We start from the raw sequence: 15086 nt of genomic DNA, 5'->3' as shown, positions 1-15086 counted from the left end.
AATAATAAAATTAATGATGGCTGAATTCCATTTAGCTGCTTCACTTCCATTGTCCGGGGGCTGGTTTCACAAAGATAGTCGTGACTATGGCTCAGATCTAATCTAATCTAATAGTCAGACTTCAGATGGATGTCTAAATTCATCCCTTGCAGAAACCTGTCTGGGGCTTTACTCTCATAAGTAGGTCTAATTTGTTCTGCAGTGGCATAAAATTTCAATACAATGCGGTAGGGCTCAGAATTTCTCCCACTTAGTCATGAGGTAGTTTAAGATAGACAGTGTTCCTCGACAAACAAACCACTTCACCTTATCATTGCTCACTTCACAACACCGTTAGCAAACCGCAAATTATGAGCTATGTTTTGCTATGTTTTTGTGCGACTGGTCAGCAGGTGTCACTGACTGCTACCATGGAAACGTGGAGTTAGCCTTGTAACAGGGTGAAGGTGGGGCTCAAAATAAATCAGTCCTGTGAAACAGTCTAATTAAACTAATCTAGGAGAAAAATTAAGATTATTCTTACACTACAGAAACCAGGCCCACTAGCTGGCTCATTATCACGCTGTCATCAGCCGTCCTTAATGTTATTACTACAAACATCTGTGCTTTTCATCTTCTAGCTCATGTATTTTGAGTATGAAGTGTGACCAGGTCGGTGGGTTGACTCTGACTTAATTCAGTGCGCTGTAAAGAAAAGAAAAACAGAGCAGAGACTTATTGAGACAGAGGAATCCCGGCCAGCAAACTGCATGACCGGCCAGTGTTTTAGCATTGCTGAGTAACCAGAGTGTATTGAGCAGTGAAAGTGAGTAAGCGGTATCAGGTTTCAGTGTGACTGGTGAGCTTCACTGAGCCTTGGACATTAATTGAACCGTCACCTGTCTATTCTGTTGCCCTGTAGTTACAATAAGCAAATGTGGACAGTGTGTGCAAGACAATGCATCACTAAACATGTGCCATATAAACTGAGATTAGCTTTGTAACCGTCTAGCTCTAGATGACATATGAACAAATGACGCTCCTTGTCTCTGCTTAATTGCTCATGGATGATGGGTTAAAAGAGGACATTAATGTAGAAGGAGGAATGTGAGCCAGGCAGCTGACTCATTAAATCAATATTATAAGCTCATAACAAGCCATGAGTGGCCTTTGTGAAACACTCACATCCCGGGTGTTGAGTCTACAGCTGACATTGAAACCACACAGGCCTTATTGCCTACGTTCCACTCTCTGGACAGCTCACAGTCCTGACCTCCCACCACCCACTGCTCACAGTCATTAAACAGCCTGTCATCAGGACAGAAATCTATGCCTGCTCTAAAAATGATGGCTCTTAGTCTGTGGGGACGTTCAACAAGGTGCGACACTGGAGGAATGTGTAAAAGAGGAACACGCTGTGGTGAAAACTAGGCTGTATGAAGGCCTGTCACGCTCTAAAATACACAACTTTTGCACCAGTGAAAACATTTCACTTCACGTGGAACTGAAGGTGCAAGGTCACAGGGGAGTGGTAGTGAGGAGATGTCAGTGACAAGCAAGCAGGCAGAGGGGAAGGTGAATGTGTAGTGACAGAAGGAAAGGTGAGACACTTGAGACAGTGAAGCAATTAAAACAAGTCTGATCCTAACAGAACTTCATGAAATTAAATCTGCACTATAGGGCAGGAACTAACAATCATTTTCATTATTGATGAAACTGCTCATAATTTTCTTGATTAATTTTTTGTAGTCTGTAAAATTTTAAAACAGTGAAAAATCCACATAGTGTCTTTTCCAAATGTCTTGTTTTATCTGACCAGCAGTACAAAAACCCAAAGATTACTATCATGTAGGGCTGCAACTATGGATTATATTTTCATTATCCATTAATCTGCTGATTATTTGTTTTTGTTTTCATTGCAGCTCTAATCTACACTAATGTAGGTACACTGCCAGAGCTTAGCCACCAAAAAAAGAAAAGAATAATCTTTTCAGAAACTCTCTGCGAAGTAGAAACACTAGAAAACATTAGTCTTGTATGTTAGTGAACTGTAAAAACAGATTTGCATATGCATTTTTGGGAATGCTGAGCTACTAGTACACTCCATGCTTTCTATGCAAGCACAAACAGTTATTCCAAAATGGCTTGAAGCTGACTGGAGTGGCCTGTGGCAATGTACAACTGATGGTGTTTTTGTGTTTTTGGCATACTGTATATGGAGCCAGACATGACATTCTCGCTTGGTGTCACCACACATCTGGCAACAACTCAGTCAAGTTTCTGGCTTGGGGCATTATCTAGCTCAGGTGTGTCAAGTTGTATATGTCATCTAGCGTGCACATGGTCTGAGTCTCAAGGGAAAGTTTAGTTGGATAATCTTGGGATATAACTTTAATTTTAGTGGTTGTTTCATCACAGCCAAGTCTTTTAGATAACATCCATATCATCCAGACAACAGTCATCAGTGTGTCGTCACTGTCTGTGGGAGTATGTAACACGACACAAACCTACTGTAGTGCGGGGGCCTCCTACTGACACAGGAGTGTGAAAAAATTCTGTGGGTTGATTTACTGTCACAATTCACTCCACGGATGATCTAAACAGAGTCTCATTCCATGCTAACATTACAAAAAACTAGTCCAATACTCAAAACAACATCAAAAATAACATCACAGATCGGACTTTGAGGCAAACAACCAATTTTAGCTCATCTCCAGGAAATGACTAAGGCCAGCCTGGCTACTAACGGCAGCTGTGATTCTGTGTCAATATTAATCTAATGTTTCCATTCAAAGCAATAAACATGCAATATGGTAACCAGCACCTGTCCGGAAGCAAGTGTTACCGACAGTTAAGGATTAAGAGGTAGAAGCCACACCCAGTCTATGTGTTTTCATGGCCTTTGTTTTACCTCTTTCTCTCGGGAGTTAAATTAAAGGGGCCCATGACTACAAGCCAAGCACAAGCACAATGTGTTCTGAGGGGCCAAGAGGGGAGATACATATCGGCTTGTTCAGGGGGTTTCCTGAGGACTTCTACTCACTGGGAATTTTTGATAACCCTTTGGCTCCGCACAAGAATTAGGAAGGGAACTATTCAAATAGACGGCACAAGTCCAAAAGGGAAAACAAAAAAAAAAAAAAACAACAAAAAAACGACCCCATGAGTGACTGACAGAGAAAGCGGTTGACCTTTTGGAAACTTTCATTGTACATATAAAGCAGTACTGCTTTACCCCTGAGCTCTGGTTTCCCCATCAGCCTTTCCTGTGACGCAATGCTCTGCTTTCATATATAGAAACTGACCAGCTGCTGAGAAAATATGCTGTGTTCTACAACACACACCCTCTTGACAAAGCTGTAATGATCAGCTGTGGCTGATCAGCTCAAGGGCCTGCGAGCGACAGAGACAACAAGAGAGAGAAAGAAAGAGAAACAACAGATAACACAAAAGCCATTTTGCTGTCAAAAATCAAGTGGAAGGAATTTTTACATTCTTTATTAATATTATTGGGAGAAGAAACAAAGTCTTTAAAGACTGAGATTTCAGACATGCCTCTTTACCCTCCACGTCTCAGGGTCTATGTCAAAAAAAGGACCTATCCGTTACGAATCTAAAACAAACAGTGCTGACATTTACAGCTATGATTCTGAACTGTTGAAATTTCTACTACTGGCAGCAAACTAGCCATCTAACCTACAAAATGACATTAGCGTACTGACTTGTATGCCATGGATGCTTATTTTCTATTTTTTTCAGCAAGCCAAGGCGTAGTACAAGATATACAGCTATGTCCTTGCTTTGCGGCACTTGGATGTAGCTGCTGTCAGTATGTGGCAGACTATATGCAAAGATGTAATCCATTTATGTAAAACTATCCAATGACATGTTCACTGATATAAGCACAGACAACAGTTGCCTTCATAGGACCAACAAACAAAAAACGTGACTGATTTTAAAACTATTCCTTCATGATGTGTTCAAGGAAGCTTTGATAGCTGATGTTTACAACTCAGGTGCCAAAAATCACTGCAGTCACAGGCTATGTTACCAGAAAATCTGATCTGGAAGCCAACCGTTACATGAGCATGGACACAGTGAAATGAACAATGTGAACTTGGCAGTTTCGTGCTTCTCAGATCTTCGATGTTTCCCTTGAACAGCTGGAAACACCACCACGCTGACAAAATATTCACTGGGATGAAGTACTTTTGTTGATTTTCATGGTATACTGGAATGACATGAAGCTGACAACTGCCTGCAAGCTAGGAGATTTCTCTAAAAACTAAAGCCATCATTTACTCAGCGAGATAATGTTAAGTATACACACTTTGTAGGTAACATGCTAAAAACATCTAAAAACCAGTGGTATGATGCTTTAACAATTAGCACACCTATAGCAACTTTCTCCATGGGTCAGACAGCAGGCTGATTGGCCTGAGAAGGGCAGTTCTCAACAGGCCACGGTATTTCACACACAACCCATGGGCGTAACAGTGACCCACATGTAGCAGCCAACCAGCCAGTTGGTTGTATGTGGAAGTGTTTTCCACTGGCTGCTGTTTACTAGCCAGGAACATTAGCCTCAGCGAGAAAGAACTACACACAATTAGGACTGACTCCTTGGGACTTCGAGAGGGTGGCCTCCACTGCAATAATGGCGGAGCTTTTGTGTCAAAGAGATGCTTGTTTTCTCCTCCTCAGGCATGAAAGTGAATTTGTCTTGCCAGCCAGGTCTATTTATATTCACAAGAGCATTCTTCAGCATTAGCACAGTCACATGGCCTGCCGGGCAGTGGATATAGCCTAGTGATAGATTGGTGGGGCTCCACATCAGCTCCCATAGTCTGAGAAGACTGAGGGAGCTGATGTAAAATTAAAAAAAAACAAAAAACAAAAAAACTGCAGCACACCTTGACTTCTGTGTTGCTGCCATTGAGTTTATCATTTAGCCTATGAGGCATAAATCAGAGTGTGCATCAGTCAACACTGTCTGGTGTGTCACAGCCTGGGCCCCTGACTAAATGACTACAAGCCATTGCGCAATGCAACGTCACAGACATGCTTCACCGTGCAGTTGAGAGTACAGGCTGGTCAAGTGTTGAATGAATGAAGGTGGGTGTTGTGCAGACTGCGAGAAAGGGTCTGATATCACAAAATCCACATCCATTCTTCTCTTATGATGAGTCAAGGTTTACATCACACCAATCAAGTCAGTAAACAGCCCAGTGAGACAGGAGGCTAAAACAGGTTCTCTCACTTTGTGGTGGATGGATGTACCCTGGAGAAGAAGACACGCCTAACTGCAGTGAGTCACAGATCTACAACAAGACAGGATTCAGGCTTGCATTGTCCATAAACATGTCCTATTTCTAAACACTGTTGGTTTGGTGTGATATACACAAGTAGCTTGCATATGGCATCAATGGGCAAGTCTTAATTTTTAGTGTAATGTGAAATGTTATTCATAGACTGTGGGGAACTTCTCTATTAACTTGCCTTCCACCACAAGAAGGTCACAGGAAGAGCGCAAGGTCAGAGACACAGAACAGCACCGTTTCAGGGGCAGAATACTGCTCAAGGGTAATTCAGCAGCGTTGATGCTTGTTCGCACAGGCGCTTCAACCAGTGTCCTTAAAGGAAATCACTCTACACACACTATTCCTATATTTCAAGGCTTCCATGTGTCATCTTGGAGTTCCACAGTACAGTAACACCTAACATGGGGACTGGGCAATAATTCAATGTATGTATGTAACAGTGGAACACAATTAACTGTATACAATTTATTTTTATTTATTTTATTTTATTTTTTAAATATTGAACCCCAGCTCTAACTTGACATCACGTTAAGGCTCTTTCAGCAGGTTAATCCCATCATCTTCTACTGTAAAAACTGAGTTTCACAAACCAGAGATAAGCAGGTTTTAAGGGCTGATGAGTGGAATGTCGATATATCTCCTGGCACTAATTCAAAACAAGTAACGTTGGCTATATTTTTTATGCGTGCCCCAACATTTATCTGGAGGATAAAGAAGTCACACTGACTAACCACACACAACAACTAGGGCTGGGCTGTCTGTTTTAGTAAAAAAAAAAGTGCTTGCGACATCTCACAAATGTTTTTTTTTTTAGCCTACTCTGCAGAAAATACAGAAATATATATATATATCATGTATCGCCATTTAGTCTAAAAATACTGAGAATTTTTTTTTTTTGGGCCCATATCGCCCGGCCCTAACACCAACACACCCGCCCACACCCACACCACTCTGTCAGGGTGTCCTGGTATTTAATGAGAGCATGTGAATAATTCAGCCTACTACAGGCCTGGAGGAGTAAACGGGACCACGGCCATCATCAACTTTTCACAGAAACTGGATTATGTCACATGCTCACACATACACACATTTGCATGTCCAAACATACTGTATACACACAAACACACATAAAGAAAGACCTTTGCCAAGAGTACCCAACCATCTGCTTGGGCCTAAGGCCTTGGCTCTGAACCTACAGGGAAGATGATTTGTGCCTTTTGGATTCTGACCTAATGGGTTCTTTACATAAAACCTAACACAGTAATATACTACCAAAATTTCTAAACAGAAAATCTGGGCTCAATGTGAAAACTCTTTAGACTGCTCAAAGCTCATTCAAATGCAGTGATAAATAGCAGAGGAAAGTTGTTCAGCAAGTAGGACTGGGTAATAAATCATTTTGTTGTTTATCATCCCCATGATGTGCTCATCTTGAGGTATCCTTGTTCACATAACCATATCATGGTTGTTCTGTCTAAAGGCAAAATAAATGACATTTTTTACCAAAATCTGTCACAAACTATCTATCAATGAGATCTAAGAACATGCATTTTTAGAAAATTATAGCATTGTGTTCCAGAAAAACACTAGAAAACAGTTTGACTCAATGGAATAAACATGAGTTTAACTTTTCAACATGTCATTTGTACAAAGTGCCACAGGAAGTAGCTGGGTACTTTGTGATTCCGATGTTCCCCATTTGTTTCAGCTGAGAACATTTGTTGCACATCATCATTCATTCACTCATTCCCTCCCCTTTGTTTCCTGTCTCTCAAGACTGTCAACTGTCCAATAAAGGCAAAAAATGCCATAGTAATAATCTTTAAAGACAAATAATTGCAAATATTGCTAACATATTAATTAACTATACATTCTGACCACACTGCCCACTGCTACATGTAGGACAAGTACACTAACACTTAATAGACCTGTGAAAGCACAGCGAGAGTCAACAACTGTGAAATGATTTGCCTTTAGGTTGAGACTTTAGCTTTACAATCAGAGTGAGAGGTTCTTATTCCTCTTTTTATGCCAACACAGACCTACACCTCACAAACAAGGTCTCTGCACCACATGAGCTTGAGGTTTGAGGAAGTGTCTAAAACACGTCTATTACTGGTTTCAAAACAAGTCCTCAGTCTAACTACTTAAAAAAACAACAACAGTTTGCTGTGTATCCCATTCATAAATAATACAGAAAGAGAAGAGATATGTTTTCACAGATCTCCTCCCCAGCTGGGTGGAGAGTCTTCCACAAGGATCCATCAGGCTTTGTCCTACACGCTGTCACTAATGACCAGGTCCAGGAGCATGGATGGCTGAAACAGAGTGGGTCCATATCAGTGCTGTCATCCTCTGTGGAAGACCCTCTCCCTTCATACACAAATGAGCCCAGACTGCTTCTGCTGCATCTGAATGCGGGCGGATTGGCTAACTGTACCACTGGCCTAGAAAGGAAGCAACTGGCAGTAATCTGGAATCTCAGTCTGCACATACTGATCAGAGATGGACGCAGAGGGTAAATGTGCGTCACCACATACACACGAGCATGCGCAACCCACGCGTGAGAAAGCACGCCAGAGTTTAAAAACGCAGAAGCAGACTGGGAGGAAATGCCAGCCATTTCAAGTCGTACTTTAATGTCAAACCAGAGCTTTGGCCTCGACCACCAGCTACTAGTTCACAGATGAAAAACTCATCTGTGTGGAATTCTGCTTCTGTCAGCAACACTAGACTTTGGTATGACGCACTTGACAGATGGCAGATGCCAACCAGGTAGGCTAGTTACAGTGAAGAGCCAGACACGACCTTTTACCCCTGGCCCAGCTGAGAAATGGCAGGGTGAGAGGGGTGAACCACTCCCAGTAGAAGTACACACCACACGTCATCTTCTCAAGTGGGACCAGTCACTGGCCCCTCCCTTCTCTTCCTATGGAGGCAGCTCATTCCAACATGCACACAAAGACTGGGTTGAGCTGAATGGCTTAAATGGCAGCAGAGCTCCTGGCCACGGCAACTCAGACCAGCTGAATGGTCCTCATTGTGTCCCCATGGTCACAGGGGGCTAGCAGAAATGGGTTGTTTTTTAAGAGGCCATTTGGCAGGCCTGTGTTCTTATCCGAGCAACGCAGGAACAGGCATTTCCACTTGGGTCAGAGGAGGGCTTGTTGTGGACTCCAGAAAAATAGTCTATAAGGTGGTGACATGCCACATGCATCCAGTCATAATAGCACTAGACGATCTGAGAGCTGCATTTCAAAAAGCACTGCATTCACAAGCTATGTTGTCAAAGGACCTACAACAAGTAAACATTGGCAGTAGGATAATGTGAATTTGGTTGATTCTTAAAAACTGCATTGTTCCGTGACCAACTCTCAAGTCACGCACATTTCTTACTGGAATCTACAAAACAGGAAGAGTCTTAAGAACCTGTTCACAACTGGATTACCACAAGTAACTGACCTAAAAATAAAAGCAACATGTTTTTTCATGCTAAAGGATTAGTTACCACTGTGTAAACAGTATGGCACATTACCTGAAGAAGTATTTCTATCTTGTGGGGGTATATATCGTCATATGACCCATCCCTAAAAAAGACTTGTGATATAACCTTGGTAAATTGCCTATAACGTAAAGTATAAACCCTTTAAAATAAGGTAGCTAAAACATCCAAACCCAACTGCATACATCTTTAACAGGTTCGGGCCAACATACTAAATACAGGTTGCTCTGCAGCTGAATAACACATTAACCTCAGAGGTCAGTCAGCTCTTAAAACACTTGCAGATGCACGGATGTATCTACATACTTTCGGTACTGGCTGATATGATCTCTCAAGGGTATTAACTGTGTCATTCCAATATTCTCATAACTAAAAGAAATTCACATTTGAATATAATGGATGTCACATGATATAACTGTCATATGCAAATGAACTATACTGACAAGGTCTTTTAGAGTACCATGTTCCTTTTTATGGCCTTATTACACTGAAATGGTTAATCTGCCAAAGTTTTTTCCAAAAATGTACATCAACACTGCTATCAGCCAAAAATATAAAATACTTGTCACCACTTTAAAAAAAACAAAAAACCCTGAAATAATCAAATGTCAGTCTGCAGATATAAACTGACACTGGCCAATCAATGCTCAGGACAACTGGATTCAGACACCTCAGCTGGAGATAGGGGGATACTGTCAAGGATGTGTGACAGTGTGTGTCAGTGGTTGTAGAGCAGAACAGATGCTCTGGGGGAGGGGTTGATTTGAATATGCTCTGGATGAATGAATGGTCTACATATGTGTGAAATAAAACAAACAGACAGCCATCACCCACCTCTTTGAGCGCCCAGACGTATACACCTGACACAGATCTCACACAAGACTGAGGGGAGTGTAACCCACAAAGAGCAGCACAGGCAGGTAAACCTATAATTCCAGTAATAGCAGGTTTACACAGGTCCATAACGGCTTTGTACACATCTTGTTGATCACTCCAATGAACGTCACTGAGGTCACACACTGCCTTTGGGAATGGCTGGCAGTCATTTATTAGGGCCCGAGCACCGAGTGGTGCGAAGGCCCTATTGTTTTTCTAATGTTTATTATTATTATTAGGGCCCGAGCACCGAGTGGTGCGAAGGCCCTATTGTAATTCTAATGTTTATTATTATTATTATTATTATTATTATTATTATTATTATTATTTGTCCTCCCAAACAACTGCATTTTTCAACCCCTTCCCATGCTCTAAAACGCCTGAAATTTTGCACACTCATCAGGTCTGGTGAAAAATTTGATATTTTGTGGTCGTTGTAAATGGGAGGGGCAAAATGGCTCCGCAGCGCCCCCTTGAAATTTTCAAAACCCCCCTCCCATTGGTCTTAGTTTGTCATAGGTGCATGAAAATTGGTACACATGTTGATCATACCGAGACACACCAAAAAGTCTCTTGACACCATGACCTCAACCCAACAGGAAGTCCGCCATTGTGGTCGGAAGTTGGCGATTTTGGCGAATTACACCATTGGTATGCGGACGAACTCGTGCTAGGGATTTTACCCGATCCACTTCATATTTGGTGGACCTCACCTCAAGACCATGATGATCAAAAGTTATCACAGAGTTTTCTCTAAGTTAAAGGGCGTGGCCTCTGTGGCCCGCCAAAGTTTGGTGGCGTTTGGTGAATTTGCCATGACATTTTGAATGGCTCTCACGTCCACATACTTTATCCAAACATCTTCAAACTTTATGAGCATGATCAGGGCTCTGCCCTGAACGCCTCCATATGTCAAACTCCCGCCTTGCTCGTGGCGTCCCCTGCTGGTAACAGGAAATGACCTATTTTTACTCTGAAGTGTACTGCTCCTTAATAGTTGACACCATCGGCTTGGTTTCTGCTCTACAACCTTCCCAACTACTTGGTGAAGCTACATTATAAAGGCCGTGAAGCTGGGTGCAATGGCATCTGTGTGGCGGCGCGGCAACTGACGATCCCTCGCCGTGAAATTACGTTTGGATTTGTAATGACCTTAACCACCTCCTATGATCCTAAAAATTCATACACACGTTCTTGGGGGCTGGTCCTAGACTCTGATGGGGTTTTTGTAATTGGGCGGGGCAAAATGGCTCAACGGCGCCCCCTTGAAGATTTAAAATACCCCTCTCCATATGGGTTTTTTTGGAATACAAAGATGAAAATCGGTACACATAAAGAACACTTCGGAACGCACAAAAAAGTCTCTTGACACCATGACCTCAACCCAGCAGGAAGTCAGCCATTTTGTTTTTGGCGGCCAAATTTGAGTGCTTTCCACCATTGGTATGCGGATGAACTCGTGCTAGGGATTTCACCCGATCAACTTCATATCTGGTGGACCTCACCTCAAGACCATGATGATCAAAAGTTATAAGAGACTTTTCTCTAAGTTAAAGGGCGTGGCCTCTGTGGCTCGCCAAAGTTCGGTGGCGTTTGGTGAATTTGCCATGACATTTTGAATGGCTCTCACGTCCACATACTTTATCCAAACATCTTCAAACTTTATGAGCATGATGAGGGCTCTGCCCTGAACGGCTCCATATGTCAAACTCCCGCCTTACTCGTGGCGCCCCCTGCTGGTAACAGGAAATAACCTGTTTGTACTATGACGTGTACTGGGGAGAAGAGGAGAGGACATAGGATGACTCTGGTACTTGGCTGCGCTGGCTGCGACTCCCACGGGTCGCAAGGGGTGCGAGGGCCCGTCATCGCTGCTTGCAGCTTTAATTATTATTATTATTATTATTATTCCTCCCAAACAACTGCATTTTTCAACCCCTTCCCATGCTCTAAAACGCCTGAAATTTTGCACAGTCATCAGGTCTGGTGAAAAATTTGATATTTTGTGGTCGTTGTAAATGGGGGGGGCAAAATGGCTCCGCAGCGCCCCCTTGAAATTTTCAAAACCCCCCTCCCATTGGGCTTAGTTTGTCATAGGTGCATGAAAATTGGTACACATGTTGATCATACCGAGACACACCAAAAAGTCTCTTGACACCATGACCTCAACCCAACAGGAAGTCCGCCATTGTGGTCGGAAGTTGGCGATTTTGGCGAATTACACCATTGGTATGCGGACGAACTCGTGCTAGGGATTTCACCCGATCCACTTCATATTTGGTGGACCTCACCTCAAGACCATGATGATCAAAAGTTATCACAGAGTTTTCTCTAAGTTAAAGGGCGTGGCCTCTGTGGCCCGCCAAAGTTTGGTGGCGTTTGGTGAATTTGCCATGACATTTTGAATGGCTCTCACGTCCACATACTTTATCCAAACATCTTCAAACTTTATGAGCATGATCAGGGCTCTGCCCTGAACGCCTCCATATGTCAAACTCCCGCCTTACTCGTGGCGTCCCCTGCTGGTAACAGGAAATGACCTATTTTTACTCTGAAGTGTACTGCTCCTTAATAGTTGACACCATCGGCTTGGTTTCTGCTCTACAACCTTCCCAACTACTTGGTGAAGCTACATTATAAAGGCCGTGAAGCTGGGTGCAATGGCATCTGTGTGGCGGCGCGGCAACTGACGATCCCTCGCCGTGAAATTACGTTTGGATTTGTAATGACCTTAACCACCTCCTATGATCATAAAAATTCATACACACGTTCTTGGGGGCTGGTCCTAGACTCTGATGGGGTTTTTGTAATTGGGCGGGGCAAAATGGCTCAACGGCGCCCCCTTGAAGATTTAAAATACCCCTCTCCATATGGGTTTTTTTGGAATACAAAGATGAAAATCAGTACACATAAAGAACACTTCGGGACGCACAAAAAAGTCTCTTGACACCATGACCTCAACCCAGCAGGAAGTCAGCCATTTTATTTTTGGCGGCCAAATTTCAGTGCTTTCCACCATTGGTATGCGGATGAACTCGTGCTAGGGATTTCACCCGATCAACTTCATATCTGGTGGACCTCACCTCAAGACCATGATGATCAAAAGTTATAACAGACTTTTCTCTAAGTTAAAGGGCGTGGCCTCTGTGGCTCGCCAAAGTTCGGTGGCGTTTGGTGAATTTGCCATGACATTTTGAATGGCTCTCACATCCACATACTTTATCCAAACATCTTCAAACTTTATGAGCATGATGAGGGCTCTGCCCTGAACGGCTCCATATGTCAAACCCCCGCCTTACTCGTGGCGCCCCCTGCTGGTAACAGGAAATAACCTGTTTGTACTATGACGTGTACTGGGTAGAAGAGGAGAGGACATAGGATGACTCTGGTACTCTTGGCTGCGCCGGCTGCGACTCCCGTGGGTTGCAAGGGGTGCGAGGGCCCGTCATCGCTGCTTGCAGCTTTAATTATTATTATTATTATTATTATTATTATTATTATTATTCCTCCCAAACAACTGCATTTTTCAACCCCTTCCCATGCTCTAAAACGCCTGAAATTTTGCACACTCATCAGGTCTGGTGAAAAATTTGATATTTTGTGGTCCTTGTAAATGGGGGGGGCAAAATGGCTCCGCAGCGCCCCCTTGAAATTTTCAAAACCCCCCTCCCATTGGGCTTAGTTTGTCATAGGTGCATGAAAATTGGTACACATGTTGATCATACCGAGACACACCAAAAAGTCTCTTGACACCATGACCTCAACCCAACAGGAAGTCCGCCATTGTGGTCGGAAGTTGGCGATTTTGGCGAATTACACCATTGGTATGCGGACGAACTCGTGCTAGGGATTTCACCTGATCCACTTCATATTTGGTGGACTTCACCTCAAGACCATGATGATCAAAAGTTATCACAGAGTTTTCTCTAAGTTAAAGGGCGTGGCCTCTGTGGCCCGCCAAAGTTTGGTGGCGTTTGGTGAATTTTCCATGACATTTTGAATGGCTCTCACGTCCACATACTTTATCCAAACATCTTCAAACTTTATGAGCATGATCAGGGCTCTGCCCTGAACGCCTCCATATGTCAAAGTCCCGCCTTACTCGTGGCGTCCCCTACTGGTAACAGGAAATGACCTATTTTTACTCTGAAGTGTACTGCTCCTTAATAGTTGACACCATCGGCTTGGTTTCTGCTCTACAACCTTCCCAACTACTTGGTGAAGCTACATTATAAAGGCCGTGAAGCTGGGTGCAATGGCATCTGTGTGGCGGCGCGGCAACTGACGATCCCTCGCCGTGAAATTACGTTTGGATTTGTAATGACCTTAACCACCTCCTATGATCCTAAAAATTCATACACACGTTCTTGGGGGCTGGCCCTAGACTCTGATGGGGTTTTTGTAATTGGGCGGGGCAAAATGGCTCAACGGCGCCCCCTTGAAGATTTAAAATACCCCTCTCCATATGGGTTTTTTTGGAATACGAAGATGAAAATCAGTACACATAAAGAACACTTCGGGACGCACAAAAAAGTCTCTTGACACCATGACCTCAACCCAGCAGGAAGTCAGCCATTTTGTTTTTGGCGGCCAAATTTGAGTGCTTTCCACCATTGGTATGCGGATGAACTCGTGCTAGGGATTTCACCCGATCAGCTTCATATCTGGTGGACCTCACCTCAAGACCATGATGATCAAAAGTTATCACAGAGTTTTCTCTAAGTTACAGGGTGTGGCCTCTGTGGCCCGCCAAAGTTTGGTGGCGTTTGGTGAATTTGCCATGACATTTTGAATGGCTCTCACATCCACATACTTTATCCAAACATCTTCAAACTTCATGAGCATGATGAGGGCTCTGCCCTGAACGCCTCCATATGTCAAACTCCCGCCTTACTCGTGGCGCCCCCTGCTGGTAACAGGAAATAACCTGTTTGTACTATGAAGTGTACTGGGGAGAAGAGGAGAGGACATAGGAGGACTCTCGTACTCATGGCTGTGCCGGCTGCGACTCCCGCGGGTCGCAAGGGGTGCGAGGGCCCGTCATCGCTGCTTGCAGCTTTAATAACAGATTGTGTCTTCATATGACACCGAAGCAGATCATGACTGCAGGCCTTGTCATTAAATCTCAACGCTAGTCACACTGACTCACAGTTTTACTGCAATAAAACATTCTTTCAGGTGAAACCCGAGCACAAATGGCAAGTCAAAAGCCTGTATGATGTCCAAATGGAAGCCATAATATATAGTATAACCAAGATGACAGAGAAAGGGTCAAGCACTGATAGCCGAACCTTGCCTCTGGCCATCACCAGACTGTCTGTCAGGGCAGACTGGAGGAGATAAGGTACAGAAACACATATTCAAATCGACCTTTTGATGTAAACGAGCCGCTGCGTGGTTTGAGATAA

General features: G+C 43.4%; 1 protein-coding gene across 2 annotated transcripts in view; it reads right to left on the bottom strand.

The window, feature by feature from the left end:
- Positions 1 to 15086, bottom strand: part of dip2ba (disco-interacting protein 2 homolog Ba) — a 44633-nt gene that overhangs the window by 28999 nt on the left and 548 nt on the right. The window lies entirely within an intron of this gene.

Source organism: Toxotes jaculatrix, chromosome 2, assembly GCF_017976425.1.
Source record: "Toxotes jaculatrix isolate fToxJac2 chromosome 2, fToxJac2.pri, whole genome shotgun sequence".
Classification (NCBI taxonomy): Eukaryota; Metazoa; Chordata; class Actinopteri; family Toxotidae; genus Toxotes; species Toxotes jaculatrix.
The sequence above is the reverse complement of the archived record's forward strand: the minus strand, read 5'-3'. Positions and strand labels throughout refer to the sequence as shown.